General features: G+C 46.4%; 1 protein-coding gene and 1 pseudogene across 1 annotated transcript in view; both read right to left on the bottom strand.

Annotated features, from left to right (window-relative positions):
* LMOD1 (leiomodin 1) overlaps nucleotides 1–18,377 on the bottom strand; it is a 60,512-nt gene that overhangs the window by 27,729 nt on the left and 14,406 nt on the right. The window lies entirely within an intron of this gene.
* LOC120362902 (U6atac minor spliceosomal RNA) lies at nucleotides 10,993–11,071 on the bottom strand (annotated as a pseudogene).

Genomic DNA, 18,377 nt, shown 5'->3' with positions numbered 1-18,377 from the left:
CTTGCTCTGTCACCCAGGCTAGAGTGAAATGGAGCGATCTTGGCTCACTGCAACCTCACTGCAACCTCCACCTCCTGGGTTTAAGTGATTCTCCTGCCTCAGCCTCCCGAGTAGCTGGGAGACTACAGGCACGCTCCACCACACCTCGCTCATTTTTTGTATTTTATCTAGAGACACGGTTTCACCATGTTGGCTGGGCTGGTCTTGAACTCCTAGCCTCAAGTGATCTGCCTGCCTCAGCCTTCCAAAGTGCTGGGATTACAGATGTGAGCCACCATACCCGGCCCCTTTTCTTCTTCTTAAGCTGACTCTGTGTCAGAAAGCCCTTCTGGTCCTATTATTCCCAGGGGCTGCATAAAACAAGGTGACCCCTTCTCTTCTATGAGTGCTCTGTATGTGTTTCAGGTTTATTGGGTCCTCTCCCTGAGGCTGCTTTGCTGCAGGCTAGAAAAGTTCATTTGTTAGACTAAGCCTGTCACTCCAGCCTGACTAGAATTTTCTAGATCCTGGTTCTGCTGTTTAAATGCTCACTGTGCCTCTCAGCTTTAGATAATCTGGCCAAGTGGAACATGTGCCTTCTAGGTCTTTTCGTCCACTAACCAGGGCCGACTCCAGGACAGAACTCTCCCCCAGGGAGCCACCAAACAGCATCCCACCGCACCACTTTCCAGCCTGCGTCTCTCCATCCTGGCCACTACATTCTTGTGAGCAGCCTTCTTCAATGTCTTCCTAAAGTCTCCAGAGGAACCCAACTGCAAAGAGAAGAGGGAATATATTGGCTTCAACGCCATCTCCACCCACCACCGGCTTTTTTTTTTTTTTTAGATGGAGTGTTGCTCTTGTTGCCTAGGCTGGACTGCAATGGCACAACCTCAGCTCACTGCAACCTCCACCTCCTGGGTTCAAGCGATTCTCCTGCCTCAGCCTCCCGAGTAGCTGGGTTTACAGGTGCCCACCACGACGCCCGGTTAATTTTTGTGTGTTTAGTAAAGACAGGGTTTCATCATGTTGGCCAGCCTAGTCTCGAACTTCTAACCTCAGGTGATTCTCCTGCCTCAGCTTCCCACCCACCACTGACTCTTACCAGGGATTCTTACCCCAGTAAAATGACATACTTTCCCAGGCCATGTGAATTGTTCTGGAAAGACTTCACAGTACAGGCTCAATACAACTCCCAAAGGCAGCTCCCTTCTAGCAGCTGAGGCCCTTGGAGACACCGGTTCTTCCTGTGCCAAGGCCACAGAGACCAGAATTCCACCTGCTTCCTAACGGAGTCAGTCATGAGAAACAGCTGAGGATTAAGCTGAGTCTTTAAGCTCAAGGACAATTGGAGGTGGGTCTGGTTATTTCCCTGGAAGGGAGAAAGAAAAGCCAAGACCTAGTGGGAAGAGAAGGCGCAAACAAGATGTCAGGCCATTAAACCAAGGAGGCCAAGTGGCCGCTACACAGTGCAGGACCCAGCGAATATAGAATGGGGGTGGGAAATACAGAGGAGGTCAGGGTACACTTCAGAAGTGGCCTCCTTCCAATGAGGTCATTTGGCATAGGAGGCAAGAAAAGGATTTTCTCAGCAGAGGGAACAGAACAGGCAAAAAAAGCAAGTGATCTATTGGAGCATGGCTCATCTGGGGATTGTTGAGAAGTTCTTTGTAACTGGAGCCGGGGAGAGGAAGTGGTGGTGGGAGATGAGACCAGAAATGCCCCCTGGAGCCAGATCATGACGGACTTTTTATATTGTGCCACGGAATGAGAGCTTCACCCAGCAGAAAATGGAGGAGCATACAGATTTTTAACCAGGAAGTGACTATCTGATTTGTGCCTTAGAAAGATAACTCTGGGCCAGGTGCAGTGGCTCATGCCTGTAATCCCAGCGAGTGGATCACCTGAGGTTGGGAGTTCAAGACCAGCCTGACCAACATGGTGAAACCCCATCTTTAAAAAAAATTAAAAATAGCTGGGTGCAGTGACACACGCCTGTAATCCCAGCACTTTGGGAGGCCGAGGCGGGTGGATCACGAGGTCAAGAGATCGAGACCATCCTGGTCAATATGGTGAAACCCCGTCTCTACTAAAAATACAAAAAAAAGTAGCTGGGTATGGTGGCACATGCCTGTAATCAGAGCTACTCAGGAGGCTGAGGCAGGAGAATTGCCTGAACCCAGGAGGCGGAGGTTGCGGTGAGCCGAGATCGCGCCATTGCACTCCAGCCTGGGTAACCAGAGCGAAACTCCGTCTCAAAAAAAAAAAAAAAAAAAAATTAAAAATAGCTGGGTGCAGTGGCACACGCCTGTAATCCCAGCACTTTGGGAGGCCGAGGTGGGTGGATCATGAGATCAAGAGATCAAGACCATCCTGGCCAACATGGTGAAACCCCATCTCTTAAAAAATAAATAAATAAATAAAAAGAAAGATAACTCTGGCAGCTGTTTGGAGAGTGGAGGTGAGGCTGGAAGAAACCAGAGGGAAAGAGACCAGTAGGCTACCGCAAAAGTTCAGGCAAGAAGTTATGAGATCCATGGCTGGGCACAATGGCTCACGCCTGTAATCTCAGCACTTTGGGAGACCGAGGCAGAAGGCTTGCTTGAGCCCAGGAGTTCGAGATCAGCCTGGATAACATAGTGAGACCCCCCCCGCCCCCCTTCTCAAAAAATAGGGAAGGGGAGGGGAGGGGAGGGGAGGAGAGGAGGGGAAGAGAGGGGAGGGAAGGCCAGGGATTATGAGATCTTGGACCAGGCTGAGCAGTGAGCACAAAGGGGTGGAGATGCATTCCAGAGACATTTCTGGGGTACAGTCAATAAGATTCAGCGAAGTGGACAACGACAAGGAGAAGCGGCGGATGACTCCACGATTTCCAGTTTGGTTGCCTGGTTAGAGAATGATGCTAATAACCATGGCAGAAAACATGGAGGGGAGAGGAGGATGGCACTTGAGGTGATCAACTGTTTTGGCCATGACAAAATGTAAATGCCTAATGGGTTGGCATTAATAAAGATCTAGGGTTCAGGAAAGAGATCTAGGCTTGAGAGGAAGGTTTGGGAGTCATCGGTGTATATGGTGTATATGGGAGTCAATGAAAACCACAAGAGTAAATACAGTGACTCTGAAAAGTAAATTATCAGGAAGAGGAAAGGGACTTACAGAATAGGAGCAAGAAAATTGCCACATTATTTACTGCAACAAAATCCATGCCCTTTGAGAGTGGCAACACCACGATGAGATATACTTCATTCCTACTGGGTGTCTATAACAAAAAAGACAGACGATAATACATGTGGACAAGGATGTGGGGAAATTGGAGCCCTTGTGTGTTGCTGGTAACATATAAATAGTGCAGCCACTTTGAAAAACAGTCTGGCAGTTCTTCAAAAAGTTAAACATAGAGTTGCCATATTGACCCAGCAATTCCATGCCTCAATACAGACCCAAGAGAATTGAAAATATATATCCACAAAAGACTTCTACACAAATGTGCATAGTAGCATTACTCATAATAGCTCCAAAATGGAAAGCACCCAAAGTCTATTAACTAAAGAATGATTAAGCAAAATGTGGTATATCTTTAAAATGGAATAATATTCAGCCATTAAAAGGAATAAAGGCCGGGAATAAAGGCTGGGCTTGGTGGCTCATGGCTGTAATCCCAGCACTTTGGGAGGCTGAGGTGGATGAATCACCTGAGGTCGGGAGTTTGAGACCAGCCTGACCAACATCGAGAAACCCTGTCTCTACTAAAAATACAAAATTAGTTGGGCATGGTGGTACATGCCTGTAATCCCAGCTACTCGGGAGACTGAGGCAGGAGGATTGCTTGAACTTGGGAGGTGTAGGTTGCAGAGCTGAGATTGCGTCATTGCACTCCACCCTGGGCGACAAGAGTGAAACTCCATCTCAGAAAAAAGAAATAAAGTACCATGCTCTATCATGAATGAACCTTGAAAATATGATAACTGAAAGAAGCCAGATCTGAAAGACCACATATTATATGATTCCATTTACATGAAAGGTCCAGAATAGGCAAATCTGTAGAGACAGAAAATAGACTAGTGGTTGCCAGTGGCTTGTGGGAGGAGAAATGAAGGGTCTCTGATGATGGGTGTGGGATTTCTTTTGGGGCTGATGAAAATATTCTGGAATTAGGTAGTGGTGTTGTACAACTTTGTGAATATACTGAATATATACTCATACTGAATATAATACTTATATATAATATCGTATATATTATATACTATTATATTCAATATATTCACTGAATACTATTTTTTTCCTAAAAAATACTGAATTGCATATTTTAAAAGAGTGAATTTTTTTTTTGAAATGGAATCTCTGTCACCCAGGCTGGAATGCAGTGGTGCTATCTCGGCTCACTGCAACCTCTGCCTCCTAGGTTCAAGTGATTCTCCTGTCTCAGTCTCCTGAGTAGCTGGTATTACAGGCGCTCACCACCACACCCAGCTAATTTTTGTATTTTTAGTAGAGACAAGGTTTCACCATGTTGGTCAAGCTGGTCTTGAACTCCTGACATCAAACAATTCACCCACCTCGAGCTCTCAAAGTGCTGGGATTACAGGTGAGCCACCACACCCGGCCTGAGAGTGAATTTTATGGTATGTGAATTATGTCTCCATAAAAATTAAAAAAAATTTTTTTTTGTTTAAATTTAAAACTTTTTAAGAGATCCTGGTCTTTTTTTTTTTTTTTTTTTTTTCTTGAGACAGGGTCTTGCTCCGTCGTCTAGGCTGGAGTGCAGTGGCACAGTCACAGCTCACTGCAGCTTCCACTTCCCAGGCTCAAGCAATCCTCCTGCCTCAGTCTCCTGAGTAGCTGGGACTACAGACGCACACCACCACTCCAGGCAAATTTTCATATTTTTTGTAGAAATGGGGTTTTGTCATGTTTCCCAGGCTGGTCTCAAACTCCTGGGCTTAAGCAATTCTCTCACCTCTGCCTCCCAAAGTGCTGGGATTACAGGCATGAGCCACTTTGCCTGGTCAAGATCATGGTCTTAATTACATTAAAATGATGGAAGGGTTATATTAAACAAAATCTTATTTCACATACTGTGCTTATCTCCTCTTGCTTTACCATCTAAAGGATAAAGACTAAAGAACTGAAAAAGATGAAAACAAAAAACCAACATCCAAACTATTTGCGAACGAGAAACTATTTGCGATTTACAGTGGTTGTAAAAACTAAATTGTAGACCAATGGAAAAAATGTGAGCTACCTATATAACTTAAATATTCCCATAGCCACATTTTATTTATTTATTTATTTATTATTTGAGACAGAGTTTTGCTCTGTCACCCAGGCTGGAGTGCAATGGCGTGATCTCGGCTCACTGCAACCTCCGCCTCCTGAGTTCAAGCGATTCTCCTGCCTCAGCCTCCCGAATAGCTTGGATTACAAGAGCATGCCACCATGCCTGGCTAATTTTTGTATTTTTAGTAGAGACAGGGTTTCACCATATTGGCCAGGCTGGTCTCAAACTCCTGACCTCAAATGATCCACCTACCTCGGCCTCCCAAAGTGCTGGGATTACAGGCGTGAGCCACTGTGCCAGGCCAGGAGTGACTCTTGACAGCCCTTCCCCAGGGTCTCCCAGAGGGCAGCGCTGGAACATGGCCAGTACCCATCTCAGAGTGCAGAGAGTTTCCAGAGTGCAGCACAGTGACAGGAAAGCTGCCTGCTGAAACGGCCCCCAGGACTGAGCAGCACCCATCCTGGAATTGGACCCACAGTGGATGCTTCATAACTGCTAACCAAAGAGATGAATCTCCCATTCAGGTGGAGGCCCAAAAAGAAGGCTGGAGGGACAGATTATTTTTTCTGCTAAGTTGTGCAGAGTTTGTTGGAACCTGAGGTCAAAAGAAAGTGTTCAGAGCCAGCGCAGTGACTCGAGTCTGTAATCTCAGCTACTTAGGAGGCTGAGGCTGGAGGATTCCTTGAGGCCAGGAGTTTGACATCAGCCTGGAACACGGTAAGACCCTGTCTATTAAAAACAAATTGTGGGGTGATAGATGCAGCAAACCACCATTGTGCATGTGTACCTGTGTAACAAACCTGCACATTACCCCGGAACTTAAAAGTATAATAATAATAATAATAAAGAAAAAGAAAACAATTGTTTTTAATTAGCCAGTTGTAGCCGGATGCGATGGTTCATGTCTATAATCCCAGCACTTTGAGAGGCCGAGGTGGGCAGATTGCTTCAGTTCAGGAATTCGAGACTAGCCTGGCACCATGGCAAAAACCCATCTCTACTAAAAATACAAAAAGTTAGCTGAATGTGGTGATGCATGCCTGTAGTCCCAGCTACTCAGGAGGCTGAAGTGGGAGAATCATTTGAGCCCCAGAAGTGGAGGTTGCAGGGAGCTGTGATCATGCCACTGTACTCCAGCCTGGGTGATGCCGTCTCAAAAACAACAACAACAACAAAAGGAAGAAACAAAGAAAATTAGCCAGTCATAGTGGCATGTGGCTGCAGTCCCAACTACTCGGGAGGCTGAGGTGGAAGGATGAGCCCAGGAGTTCAAGGCTGCGGTGAGATATGACTGCACCATTGCACTCCAGCGTGTGTGACAGAGCAAGACCCCATCTCTGGGAAAAAAACGAGAGAGCGAGCGAGGGAGGGAGAAAGAAAGAGTTCAAGATCTTCCGCTGGGCGTGGTGGCTCACACCTCTAGTCCCAGTACTTTGGGAAGCCGAGGCAGGCAAGTCACTTGAGGAGAGGCATTGAAGTCCAGCCATGGCAAATACAGTGAATCCCTGTCTCTACTAAAAATACGAAAATTAACCAGGCGTGGTGGCGCCTCACTGTAAGCCCAGCTCATGATGTTGAGGCAGGACAATCGCTTGAACCCAAGAGGCAGAGGTTGCACTGAGCTGAGATCGTGCCATGGCACTCCTGGCTGGGCTACAAGAGAAAAACTCCATCTAAAAAAACAAAACAAACAAACAAAAAACTTCCTTGGCCACCAGCGGAATGACCTCTCTAAGTCTCAGATTCTTCACCTGTCAAGCAGATTAAAATTTACCTCCTCTGTCTGCCTTACAAGGCTGATGCAAGAATCAAATGAGATAATGTATGTGCAAGCCCATAAAGCTTCGGACCCAAGGCATTAGGCTCTGCTTTTATTGTGCATGGATGAGCTGGGGCATATTGTGTGATGTTCCAAGACAGCAGCTAAGTACTTACCTATGGGCTTCTGGGAGTAAGACACTTTCTAGTTTTCTCAGAAGGGGAAAATTACTTTGCATGACCATTGGTTATGGTTTGGTATTCATATGGGCGTCTTTGGGGTAGGGACCTCTGGTAGCAGGAGAATGAACTAGTTGACCTTCCCTTCCTGACATCCTCCCAAGACCTGAAATTTTTCTTTTTTTTTTTTTTTTTTGAGACGAGGTTCGCTCTTGTTACCCAGGCTGGAGTGCAATGGCTCTATCTTGGCTCACCGAAACCTCCGCCTCCTGGGTTCCAGCAATTCTCCTGCCTCAGCCTCCTGAGTAGCTGGGACTACAGACGCATGCCACAATGCTCAGCTAATTTTTATTTTAGTTTTATTTTTATTTTTAGTAGAGACGGGGTTTCACCGTGTTGACCAGGATGGTCAACCACCCGCCACGGCCTCCTAAAGTTCTGGGATTATAGGCGTGAGCCACCACGCCTGGCCGACCTGAAATTTTTGAAGGCTGGAGCCTCGGTTTTCTTATTTCCTTCTCTTTTTTTAAATTTATTTTTAATTGTTTTGAGACAGGTTCTTCCTTTGTGCCCAGTCTGGAGTGCAGTGGTGTGATCGTGGCTTACTGCAGCCTCGACCTACTGGGCTCAAGTGATCCTCCCACCTCAGCCTCCCGAGTAGCTGGAACCACAGGCGTGTGCCATCACACCTGGCTAATTTTAAAATTCTTTTTGGATAGCTTTGTGTGGGTGGGGGTTCCTTCCTATGTTGCCCAGGCTGGTCTGGAGCTCCTGGGCTCAAGCAGTCCTCCCATTTCAGCCTCCCAAGGTGCTGGAATTACAAGTGTGAGCCACCACACCCAACCCAATTTTCTTTTTAGGTAGTAATTTTTTCCTTCCCAAACAAAGAAAAACCAGGCATATCTGCTCTATCTATAATGCATACAGACTGACACATTTCCCTTCAGGGAGTCAAAGTGAGAGGGAGGTAGGGTTTGCTTTGCTTGGCAGATAGTCCAACATCAGGAACTTGATCCTCTAAAAAAATAACCTGTGGCCTCATGTTTCTCTGAGCTATGGAGTGTCTGCGCTGTGAGCTGACCATAAGTCTCTTCGTTTCCAGCGCCCAGTGAGTCTTTTCTGTCTTTTGGTGGTTTTGTTTCACCCATCAGCCCATAAGGCTCAGCTGCGGAAGCAGTGTGTTAACTGTTCTGTTTATCATCTTGTTTGGCTGACTCCATCTCTCTGGGGATGGGCGCCAAAGGCCAAGAGCAGGAGCCTGCACTGAGGCTCCGGGGATCTGTTTGGGGCCTTGGAAAGTGTATTTACTGGGAGCCATGTCAATGTCCAAATATAGGCAAATGGTTCAACACAGCCATACAATAGAGTATGATGACATCCACTGTTTAGGAAGAATTTTCAGTGACATGGGAAAAGTGATTATAATATGGGGATAAGCAAAAATATAAATAAATAAGGTAGGGAACACAATTTATGTGACTATGTGGCTGTGCATTACATGATCTCAACTACAGAAAGAAAAATACATACAGAATTATACACCCCGAGAAAAAAACTGACGCTGGGAGCCATAGCTCACACCTGTAATCCCAGCACTTTGGGAGGAGGAGGGTGGGTTGTTTGAATCCAGGAGTTTGAGATTAGCCTGGGCATCATGGTGAAACCCTGTCTCTACAAAAAATATTTTTTAAAAAATAGCTGGAAGTGGTGGTGCCTGAGAGCAGTAAGCTGAGATCGCACCACTGCACTCCAGCCTGGGCAACAGAGCGAGACCCTGTCTCAAAAACAGACAAGAAAATCGGCAATGGCTAATAATATCTTTAGCTAACAAGACAAAGAATTATTGGCTATTTTCCTTCTCTTTTCCCATGTTTTGCATGTTCTCTATAGTGAGCCTTACTACATTATAAACATATTTTTCTTAGAAGAAAATAAATTTTAAAATATCATGTCTGGGTGGCCGGGCACAGTGGCTCACACCTGTAATCCCAGCACTTTGGAAGTCTGAGGTGGGTGAATCACGAGGGCAGGAGTTTAAGACCAGCCTGACCAAGATGGTGAAACCCCATCTCTACTAAAAATACAAAAATTAGCCACGTGTGGTGGTGAGTGCCTGTAATCCCAGCTACTCCAGAGGCTGAGGCAGGAGAATTGCTTGAACCTGGGAGGTGGCATTTACAGTGAGTCAAGGTGCCACTGTACTCCAGCCTGGGCGACACGGCGAGACTCCATCTCAAAAGAGAGAGAGAGAGAGAGAGAGAGAGAGAGAGAGAGAGAGAGAGGTCATGTCTGTGTTCTTTGTACCTCCCTCTTCTCCTGCTTTTAAGGCAAAGATTACAGAGACTGGAGGTAAAAGCAAAAGTCTCCCAACCCCAAAGAACCTTGACCATTGGAACACTTGAGCCTTTAGTTCTCTGTGATCATTATTAGACATTTCCTTGGTGATTTAGAAATCGTTCTGCTTTTCAGTGCAGTTGAGGACATGGGACAAGTGGGTTACCACTAAGTGGCAAGTGTAAGAGGTGCTGCCATTGCTTTGTAGGTGAGATGATCCACCTCGAGGAGACAAAGTATAAAGCAACATGGTGCAGCGTCAGCCTTGGTGATTGGAACTTCAGAAGAAAATGTAAGTCCTTACTGCCCTAAGGCATCCATTATATAGAGTTAATTCCTTTCCTACATATTGAGAATGGGACCAGCTAGCATCTTTGGGAGTGCTGTGTTTGGAACGTGTCCGCCAAAGTTCATGCACTGGAAACTCAGTCCCCAGTGCAGGGGTATTGGGAAGTGGGGCCTGCTGGGAGGTGTTCAGGTCATGGGGACATTGCTCTAATGAATGGATTATGCCATTATCATGGAAGTGGGTTCGTTATAAAAGGACAAGTTCAACTTTCTGGCTCTCTGTGGCCCTCACTTGTCCTTCTGCCTACTGCCATGGATCGGATAATGCAGCAGGAAGGCCCTCACCAGATATAGGCCCTTGATCTTGGACTTCCCAGCCTTCAAAACCATTAGCAAAATGTACTTCTGTTCATTAGAAATTACACAGTCTGTCGTATTTTGTTATAGCAGCACCAAATGGACTAAGACAGGGGGAACTGAGGATATACTCTCACAGTTCATTTTCTCCGGGCTTAATTCTCTTATAGAAGCCTGGCTGAGAAAAGCTGATCATTTGCCTACAAGGACCTAATCCCAGCTCTGGTCCTCTTTTCTCCAGCCTCACAACTTGGGCTTCAGAAAGGCAAGTCTGTGTCTACCCAGCTGCAGAATTGGTATATCCAGATTCCAGATCATCATAGCCACATACCCAAGCACGGGGTCTCCCAAGGGGGTGGGCTCTGTGAGTGCTGTGAAGAGGGCAGCTCCCTCTCCTGCTCTTATGTGCGTGATCCAAAGGGAAATCTGCTTATAGCAAGTTCTCTAGGAGAGCTGTACTACTTTTTCTTTCTTTCTTTCTTTCTTTCTTTCTTTCTTTCTTTCTTTTTTTTTTTTGAGACGGAGTTTCGCTCTTGTTACCCAGGCTGGAGTGCAACGGCGCGATCTCGGCTCACCGCAACCTCCGCCTCCTGGGTTCAGGCAATTCTCCTGCCTCAGCCTCCTGAGTAGCTGGGATTACAGGCACACGCCACCATGCCCGGCTAATTTTTTGTATTTTTAGTAGAGACGGGGTTTCACCATGTTGACCAGGATGGTCTCGATCTCTTGACCTCGTGATCCACCCGCCTCGGCCTCCCAAAGTGCTGGGATTACAGGCTTGAGCCACCGCGCCCGGCCCCCTTTCTTTTTTTAGTATAAAATAGTTGTCAGGCCCGAGGGCCTCTTCCATCCTTGTCAAGGGGAGTGCTAACGCTCTCTCCTTTCATACAACACGGTACTACTTTTTCTAGATCTAGAGACAAAGCTGCTGCACTTCTCCAGGTATTTTAGGGAAGAATCCAGATGATGGGAGCTGAAGGCTTTATCTGGGTACATATAGTACAAATTATTAGCAAAAATATTATTATTATTATTATTATTATTGAGACAGAGTCTCCCTCCGTTGCCCAGGCTGGAGTGTAGTGGTATGATCTTGGCTGACTGCTACCTCCACCTCTAGAGTTCAAACCATTCTCATGCGTCAGCCTCCTGAATAGCTGAGATTACAGGTGTGTGCTACCAGGCCTGGCTAATTTTTTTTGTTTTTAGTAGAGATGGGGTTTTTCCATGTTGTCCAGGTTGGTCTTGAACTCCTGGCTTTAAGTGATCTGTTCGCCTTGGCCTCCCAAAGTGCTGGGATTACAGGCATGAGCCACCACACCCAGCTGCAAAAATAATACATATTTTTCTTTTCCTTTTTTTTTTTCACCATCAAGGACCTGAAGCAAAAATATTATTAGTATTTTATTTAGAGTCTATCTGTGGCCCCAGGGATCATAGGTGGACTTAATTTTATTTGTTTGTTTGTTTGTTTGTTTGTTTTCTGTGAGTCAGAGTCTGGCTCTATCGCCTAAGCTGGAGCGCAATGGTACAATCTTGGCTCACTGAAACCTCCGCCTCCCGGGTTCAAGTGATTCTCCTGCCTCAGCCTCCCAAGTAACTGGGATTACAAACACCCATCACCACACCCAGCTAATTTTTGTGTTTTTAGTAGGTCAGGCTGGTCTCAAACTCCTGACCTCAGGTGATCCACCCACCTCGGCCTCCCAAAGTGCTGGGATTACAGGCATGAGCCACCGTGCCTGGCAAGTGGATTTAATATGTTAGTCTGTAATCTCAGATCACTATGGAGCTGGAAGAGAGAATTGCAAGGAAAGGAAGAAAAAAATGGAACAAGTTTAAACTGAAGGTGAAATATGGCAGTGATCTATCGCAACAGTTCAGACCTCAGGGTGTAAATTTTGGATTGAATTAACTGGTTATTTATAAAAACTGGATAAAAGAGGATCAAGGCCGGCCGGGCACGGTGGTTTACATCTGTAGTCCCAGCACTTTGGGAGGCTGAGGAGGGCGGATCATCCGAGGTCAGGATTTTAAGACCAGCCTGGCCAACATGGTGAAACCCTGTCTCTTCTAAAAATACAAAAATTAGCTAGGTGTGGTGGTGAGCACCTGTAATCCCAGGTACTCAGGAGGCTGAGGCAGGAGAATCACTTGAACCCGGGAGGCAGAGGTTGTAGTGAGCCGAGATGGCGCCACTGCACTCCAGCTGAGGAGTTGACACAAAATCATATTTCCAAATAGTCTCAGAAGGGCATAGATGAATTACAAATTCTGTAGAATCAATAAAGTGTGATAGAACTGCCTTTGCAAACTCCTCTTCTTTCACTCATTCAACAGGCATCTATTAAGCCAGGCACTGTGTTCACTGTTGGGGACATGAAGATGAATGAGAGTCAGCCCTCACCCTTAGGAAGTCTGGGAAAAGCACAGAAACAGACAATGCTGAAATGATGTGTTACATGCCAATGGAACAGGAAGTGCCAGAAGTTGCAGGTGGTGCTTTGTGAACACAGAGGTGGAACACACAACTCAGGCTGGAGGGATCCGGAAAGCTTCCTTAGAAAGTGTCAGCTGAGTTGAGCCTTGAAAGAGAAGTGAGGGTTGGCTGGGCCTGGCATCCCAGTTGGAGGCCACAATATGTTCAAAGGAACAGGGGAAGCAAGATAAAGCCTGGCACTCTGGAGAACCGATGGTCAAGTATAACTGTAGGGTGAGAGTCAAGGAGAAAACTATTTGTAGCCTGAGAAACACGAAGGCACTAGATCATCGGTGGTCTTCAAAGCCATGCTAAGAAGTGTGAATTCGAACATGGAAGCTACACAGAGCAATTGACAGCTTTTACACAGGGAAGGTCCACTGTGGGGAAGACAGATTCCAATGGCATGAGAAGAGAGGCTGGGAGATCAGTTAGGAGGCTGTAATGTTCTTCTAGTCGGTAAGTGATAAGCACGGAAGTCACAGAAGTTGAACTGAGAGGTGGGACAGAGTCCAGAGAGGTCACAGAGGCAGAAACAACAGGATCCTATCACCAGGAAAGTCTGCAGACACTGGGAGAGGGATTGGAGCAGGACGGTCCGGGATTATGACGTAGGTGTGGGGTTAGATGGTACTTCAGTTTACCAAAGTGTGGAACGCAGGAGGAAAAGCCGGTTTAGGGGTGGGGTGGGATGGGGTGCTGATGATTAATTTATGTTCAGACAAGTTGAATTTGAGACACTTGAGGTGTCCAAGAGGCAACTGAATGATCTAGAACTCAAAATGGAGATCTAGGCCAGAGATAGAGAGAGAGCATACGGGGATAGCTGAACCGCGCGGTTGGATGAAGGTACCCATGAAGTACATAGGAAGGGCAGAGCCCTAAACAATAATATTTAGGCAGCAGAGTAGGAGTTGCTCACAGAGGAGGTTAAGAAGGAACAGCTAGAGGGATGAAAGGAAAACAAGGAGAATGTGCTGTATTGGCGCCGAGGGAAACGAATGTTTTAAAGAATGACAGAGGGTTAAATACCACAAAGTAAACAAATAGGGTAAAGACTAAAAAGCGTGCTCAGATAAAGCAACAAGGAGGTCCCTAGATACCTCATCAAGGCTGACGTCTGTGCAGTGGGGAGTGGGTGGGTGGGCACAGACGTCCAGGGTGATAGTGAGCACAGATGCCATTTCCTACAGCTCAGCTAAGAAGGAGAGAACATGGAACTGAAGAGAAGGAGCCACTAAAAGGGAATGTTAAAGAGAGAGAGAAGGAGAGAGAGAGATGTTTAAAGGAGCAAAAGTCCCTGTGGAGGCAGGAGAGAATAGATTCTAAAAAGTGGGTTTGGGTAATAGTCTGGGACAGGAGGGGGATATTCCTTCCATGGGATAAAAGAAAAAGGGAAGGCTGGGTTTGGTGGCTCATGCCTGTAATCGCTGCACTTTGAGAGGCCAAGATAGATGGATCACTTGAGGGTAGGAGTTTGAGACCAGCCTGGCCAACATGGCGAAACCTCGTCTCTACTAAAGATACAAAAATTAGCCTGGCATGGGGTCACACGCCTATAATCCCAGTTACTCAGGAGGCTGAAGCATGAGAATTCCTTGACCCTGGGAAGTGGAGGCGGTTGCAGTGAGCTGAGATCATGCCACTGTGCTCTAGCCTGGGTGATATAGTGAGACTGTGTCTCCAAAAAAAAAGTGAAAGCCTGCATATATGGATGCTTACAAGTTTTCAGGTGACAGAAGAGGAATTTGAAGACATTATCATCTGATGGCTTCAAATGCCTCCATGAAATATGAGGCTAGCTCATCTGTTGAGGGTGAAAGGAGAGACGGGACAAGAGGGTTTATAAAGCAAGGCTGGGCCGGGCGCGGTGGCTCACGCCTGTAATCCCAGCACTTTGGGAGGCCGAGGCGGGTGGATCACGAGGTCAGGAGATCGAGACCATCCTAGTCAACATGGTGAAACCCCGTCTCTACTAAAAATACAAAAAATCAGCTGGGCATGGTGGTGCGTGCCTGTAATCCCAGCTACTCAGGAGGCTGAGGCAGGAGAATTGCCTAAACCCAGGAGGCGGAGGTTGCGGTGAGCCGAGATCGTGCCATTGCACTCCAGCCTGGGTAACAAGAGCGAAACTCTATCTCAAAAAAAAAAAAAAGCAAGGCTGGCTGGGCACGTGGGACATGCCTGTAATCCCAGCACTTTGGGAGGCTGAGGTGGGACAATCGTTTGAGTGCAGGAGGCAAGGTTGCAGGGAGCCATAATCATGCCACTGCACTCCAACCTGGGTGACAGGGCTAGACCATATATATAAGCTAACTTTTAAAATAATGTCCCAGAGGAGTGAGAAGAAGGAGTGTAGATGTTTTCTGGGCAGCTTTGAGGGCTTGGCTGAGGTTACAGGATTTTAATCCACAGAGGCACTGATATAGTGCTATTTGAGGCTGCCATTCTCTCTGGGTATGTTCAGTAGCTTGGGTGCACAATAGAAATTGCTAAATGGTTTCTTTGATCCAGGCTAGGGGTGATGGAAGGTTGGGGAGGATTGAGCATGAGAATTGAGGATAATGTTCAGAATGACCATAGCAACATATAAGCAAAGAGGAAAATGACAAGTAAAGCCTTCAAATTGAGTGGAAGAGAAGTTGGTGCATGTTGGGAGATGGTAAGGGCAGGAATGAGAGAGGACATGAAGTGGGATGCACCTCGACGTCATCATCTTTGGAAGAGTTGAGTCCTGAGGTAGAGGAATCTGACTTGGGCTTTAGTGAAGTGTCCAAATCTTGATAGACAGGGTCAGGAGGACATGACGCAGAACACGCTGAAAAGGATATGACAGCATCTAGTTGCTCTCAGAGATGGACTCCATTAGAAATGATGGGCCGGGAGGGAGTGCTGGCTCACGCCTGTAATCCCAGCACTTTGGGAGGCTGAGGCTGGTGGATCACTTGAGCTCAGGAGTTCAAGACCAGCCTGGGCCACATGACAAAACCCTGTCTCTAATATAAATTTTAAAATTAACCAGATATGGTGGTGCACACCTGTAGTCCCAGCTGCCTGGGAGGTTGAGATGGGAGGATCACTTGAGCCCAGGAGGCAGAGGTTGTAGTGAGCCAAGATTGCACCATTGTATTTCAGCCTGGGCAACAAAGACCTTGTCTCAAAAAGAAAAAAAAAAGAGTGCGCACCTGTAGTCCCAGCTACTTAGGAGGCTGAGGCAGGAGAATCGCTTGAACCTGGGAGGTGGAGGTTGCAGTGAGCTGAGATCATGCCATTGCACTCCAGCCTGGGTGACAGAGCAAGATTCTGTCACAAAAAAAAAAAAGAAAGAAAGAAAGAAAGAAAGAAATGATGTTGATGACTATCACTTAATTTAGTGCTTACTGTTTGCAAAGCACTATGTTAGACCTTCTTCAAACTTTTGCATCTGTTCCTCACGGAGACCTTCAAATTAGGTGGTAGCATTCTTACTGACAGAAGAAGAAATTAAAGTTCACGCTGCATTCTCTATGACCCAGAAATTCCACTGTTAGGTACATACCCAACAGAAATGAAGTCAGAAGTGCACTCAAAATGTCCAAAAATGTTCGTAACAGCATTGTTTGTAACAACACACATGTCCATTACCAGTGAGATGGATCAATAAATTGTGGTATATTCACATAGTGGAATGCTGCATAGCCATGAAGCTTTACAAACGCTATAGACAACAGCATGGCTGCAGGTCACAAACATAAAGTTGAGTGAAAGAAACCACATACAAAAAAATACACACTGCATGAGTCTGTCTCTCTTTCTACACACACATACACACACACACACACACACACACACACACAAAACACACATGTTTAAAAACAGGCAAGACTAACCTAGGGGATTAGAAATCAGGATAGGGGCTATCTTTGGAGAGGAAGCTTGGGTGGGGCAGTACTGCGGTGCTGACAACATTCAATTTCTTGTTCACTTTGTGATAATTCATGAAACTCTTCACTTATGCTTTGCGCACATTTCTGTAAATATTTTATATTCCAAGAAAAATATGCTAAAAAATTATTGTTGGCTGGGCACGGTGGCTCACATCTGTAATTCCAGCACTCTGGGGGGCCGAGGCCGGTGGATCTCGAGGTCAGGAGTTCAAGACCAGCCTGGCCAACATAGTGAAATCCCGTCTCTGATAAAAATACAAAAATTAGCCAGGTGTGGTGGCGGGTGCCTGTAATCCCAGCTACTCAGGAGGCTGAGGCGGGAGAATCACTTAAACTCGGGAGGTAGAGGTTGCAAGACTACATCTAAAATTAATAATAATAATACAAAAATTAACCGGGTATGATGGCGCACGCCTGTAGTCCCAGCTACTTGGGTGGCTGAGGCAGGAGAGCTTGAACCTGGGAGGCAGAGGTTGTGATGAGCCGAGATTTCGCCACTGCACTCCAGCCTGGGTGACAGAGCAAGACTCCATCTCAAAAAAAAAAATTATTGTCAAGTAAAAATTCAGTATAGACAAGGCACTTAAGAATAAAAATAAAGTGAAGCTTAGAAATGTTAAATGCTTGTCTGAGGTCACCCAGCTGATAAATAGTTAAGTTGGGAATTAGCCCCAGCTCCCCCTGGTTTGACTTGCAAGCCCGGCACTTTTCCCACCATCCCAGCTGTCAGTCATGTGCTGGAAAGGGACCAATATGTTCCCTCCTTCTCCTTAGGCATGGGTGGCTTTAGGGACAGAAGATCGATGCACTGGAGGTGAAAATCTACTGGATTTTCAAGCAGCTCTGGCAGCTGGCTCTTGTCTGTCGACTATTCTCATGCCAGATTGCATATCCGGAAGTGCTTTCATGTTTTCTCTGCCCTTATCCAGGGAGCTCTGAGCATTTTTCTTGTGACCCAAGGCTTAACCTCTGACTATTGTCATACCCTCCCTGGTTTCTCCTCCCTTTGGACCAGTCTACGGCCGCCAGTGCTGTTCTTCCAGAGGAGCACGTTGCACGTATAAGATGAACCTCATCCTCCCATCACCACACTTACCAACCTGGCTGCATCTGGCCCATCTCTGCTGCCTTCTCTCCTAACACAAGACGTGATCATCTGCTGCTGAGCCCTGAGCCCTCAACTGCATTCCATCCCTTTTTGCTCCCTTTCCTGACATTATCGAAGTCTCCCTGTCTACTGAACTATCTCCATCAGCCATGCAATAATATTCCTTGTCTTTAAAAAAAATCCTCTCTTGATTCCACATTTATCTCCAGCTACCACCCTATTTTGCTTCCCATTAGAACAAAACTGAGGAAAAAAGAGACTTACCTAGATGCTCCATCTCCAGTCCTTATCCATACTCTCTCTTTTGAGTCCACTCTTCACCACAGTGAAATCATTCTTGCCAATGTTTCAATGGCTTCCATCTTACCAGTTACTGTGACTGATTGTCCGTCTCACCTTATTAAGCCTCTCAGCAAGAACGGATGTGGTGCAGTACTCTCTCCTCCTGGAAACCCTTCCTCACCTGATTTGGTGAGACCACTCAGAGTTTCTTCCTACCTCTCAGTCCCTGTGTTGGCTCCCTCTCCTCTGCCAATGCCTAAATATGGGTACAGTGAACCCGGGAGGCAGGTTCATTGAAGGGCTGGGGCCTCGGCCTTCTGCTCTCCTCTATTCACGTTTCTTCCCTAAGTGATCTCTTCCAGGCTCAAGGCTTTCAGTATCATCCACAGACTGATGACTCCCAAA

The sequence above is a fragment of the Saimiri boliviensis genome, chromosome 14 (assembly GCF_048565385.1).
Source record: "Saimiri boliviensis isolate mSaiBol1 chromosome 14, mSaiBol1.pri, whole genome shotgun sequence".
Lineage (NCBI taxonomy): Eukaryota > Metazoa > Chordata > Mammalia > Primates > Cebidae > Saimiri > Saimiri boliviensis.
This window is presented reverse-complemented; position numbering and strand designations above follow the sequence as displayed.